This window comes from Triticum dicoccoides, chromosome 2B, assembly GCF_002162155.2.
Source record: "Triticum dicoccoides isolate Atlit2015 ecotype Zavitan chromosome 2B, WEW_v2.0, whole genome shotgun sequence".
In the NCBI taxonomy this organism is placed as follows: Eukaryota; Viridiplantae; Streptophyta; class Magnoliopsida; order Poales; family Poaceae; genus Triticum; species Triticum dicoccoides.
Window position 1 is genome coordinate 93,369,749 of NC_041383.1, and position 3,151 is coordinate 93,372,899.

The window sequence follows — 3,151 nt, forward strand, 5'->3', positions numbered from 1 at the left end:
ATGACCTTTGTAAAAATCAATAGTGACAACATAAATACCTGATTAATTGTAACACCAAGTTGTTCCTATGATTTGTGTTGATACAAGAAAGCGCAATCCTACAGATTTTGCATTATGGAAGGTGCTTACTATTTTACCCTTTGTACTTTGTGGTAAATTTTTGTTATTGTTTCCTTTAGTAAAGTGCTATCCTTCACAAAATTTATTTATTTTTCACTGTGCTAGGGAGGGTGAGCCATTCTGGGAAAGTCCTTGTGGCCGTGAAAGGCCAGGGTGCCATATTGATTGCAGTGCAATGAGCGGGCATTATTTAGGCCAAGCGTTTAATATTCAATATTTGATCTTTCCACATCACGGGAATGAGCTTGCACAAAGCCGAGCAGCGAATCCTGAGAGTGAGGTCAAATGCTGGATGCATAAGGGTTTTGTCAACAACAATGGCCAGAAGGCGGCAAAAGTAGACAAAAACTTCTTCACTCTCAAAGATGTAAGGGGTGCGAATCTCTTATTTTTTGTTGGCATACTTACAATTAAACTATATATCATTTGTTTGTAGTTGAACCTGGTCATCTTATTATTGTCGCTGTAGATTATTGCTCTGTACCATCCCATGGCTGTAAGGCTATTCCTGATGCGAACAAACTACATTGTCCAGCAGAAACTAGAGCAGCAGTCCAGCAGAAAAGGAAGACCAGAGAACAAGCAGCAGTAGGAAAAGAAACAGTACGAGGTTTAGTGGTGCATTGTCCAGTGCTCTGCAGCTTCTTCGCCATTACTGATGGGTGAGCAAGGCAAATCCACTAGCTAAGCTCTATCTCTCTCTCAAATGAAACTTACCAGTTCCATCAGATAAGGTGAAATGGGACACAAATTGAAACGACTAAATTTGAACCAGGAATTTCTTGTCATTTTGATCATTTTTTGTGTGCATTCCATGCTCTGTTTTCTACACTTTGGAGTTGTGAAACAGGTGTGCGCTCCTTGCTGTTCAAGTAGAAAGATTTCCTTGTTTTTGTCTAAGGATGTACTTCACTACTATGTAGGCTTCTTGCCGTCTTTGTTGTTGTTAACATGCTTGATCGTTTGTAGGGCATCTTGAATGTGCATATAAATCAGGCATGTAGATCACGAATAGCAGCTAATTGTCGAGGTTACTTAACTGCACCATGTCAATTATCTGGAAAACAAAACGTTAAATTTCCTTCAAGGTGAAATTGCTTGCAAAATACAGTTGCATGCAAGAATTGCTCTTTAATTTGGAAGTCATTGGTATCTTTTAGAAGGAAGATCAATTTGTTGATGGTACAGGAAGGTGTGATTCTTTTATTGCTTATATGCCGCTGAATATTTGCAACGTTGGCATATTCTAGGTGAGTTGGTTGTACTGGACATTAATTTAGGCCATGCTCAAAAGTTCTCGAGTTCACATATATAGTAACAAATTTGCCTTGTTTCTTCTTAAAAGAATCAATTGTATATAACAGAAACATTATCAAGTCTGTTGCATTCAAAATCTTGATAATATTTCTAATGTATTGACATGGTGTGAATATTTTAAAGAATTTGTATGTAGAAAGCCAATTACAATTAGATAGAAAATTTAGCTTGCTATAAGGAATTCCGAGGCAGGTTTGATCCCAATGTCTTGGCACAAATGCATGGGTTTTCACTCTGCTAATTAGGAGACCTTTGTGCTAGCTGGTTTGTTGCATTTAACTTAATCGGGAACATTCTTCAGGATAGAGCTACTGGAAGCAAGTAACATGTGCATATTATTCATCATGTTTGATTGATCAAAAAAATTGAAGATCGACTTCGTCCATAACAAGAACTTAAATCCAGAATCTGATAAAAGTGAAGGTGAGATAGAGGAATATTACTGGTCCTATCAAGAAAGAATGCTTGTGTTGTTTTATTTTAGTCAATAAACAATTATGTGTATGGGGGTTGCCCCATGGATGAAGCAAGGTGCGATGCTGATGGTCGTCCGGCCTGGTCCTCATATCGATCGGTTTGTTGTTGGTTTTTGATGCTTGATCTTCTGTTATCTTTGGCCGGCATGGTGCTTAGTAAACAAGCGTGATCTACTTATGAGAAGTGGGTATACTTTTTCTTCAGTTCTCTTCGTAAGAGTTCTTTGATCCTTGTGAATACTTGACATGAACTATAGTGGATGCAGGGCATGAATGGAAGGACGTGCTGCCGCCACCCCCGGTCCTCCACTCCACCTCTCCCCTGCCTCCCCTTCTGCTAGCAGCAGCGGCCGGGGCCGCGTGAAGCAGCAACGAAGGACGGCGGCGGCAGTGAGTGGTCGGATGGAGGTCGCGGGTATGTCTCCTCGCTTTGTCCTCCTGAACATCATAGCTCTATTCGTGTCCCGCTCAATTGGAAATATAAGCCACGAATGTACCCACCCTCTTGTGATCCCTTCGTCCCTAAGCTTTGGACCAGTGAATTTTTTGTCGCTTGGTAAAACACGCAATTTCCATATGTTATAAACTGCCCTTGCAAGTGCAAGTGATACTGTAAATGTCATCTTGTTTTGCCATTTATTTGATTCATGTCCATCCATTTGTATAGTTCTTTAATGATTGACACTACTTGATAAGAAATGGGGAAATACTTTGAAGTCCAATATAGGGGGATATGGCAGTTTTGGAGGTGCAGACAGTGCATATCTGAATCTATGGTGCAATGGAGGTGACTAAATATCTGAATCTAGATTATTTTCATGTTTTTATTGCTGGCATGATACGAGCATGACTGATGTGAAGTTCGATATAGGTTGGCCGTAGAGCCGGAAGTACAATATTTCCACTGCTGGCATATATCTCCAGATATATTTGTTCTTGTGTGTGATTTTCTTTGCAAGCTGTTGACTTGGTTAAGGTACTTTTTCTGTATGACATACCTGAATCACCTCATGTACTCAGTTTTATGCATTGATTTCAAAGTTCGTTGAATGCAGAAACACACGAATTTCACACATAACTGGGTTAATGCATTTACGCGTGATATTAGATCAGAACAACCAATAGTGGTTGTGGAGCCGTCCTCTGTTGGCATTGCGACTGGTAACATGTTATACTCTGCTTACGTATTTTCATGCCTATTTTTACAATATTTTACTATATGTTCAAATTCATTATGT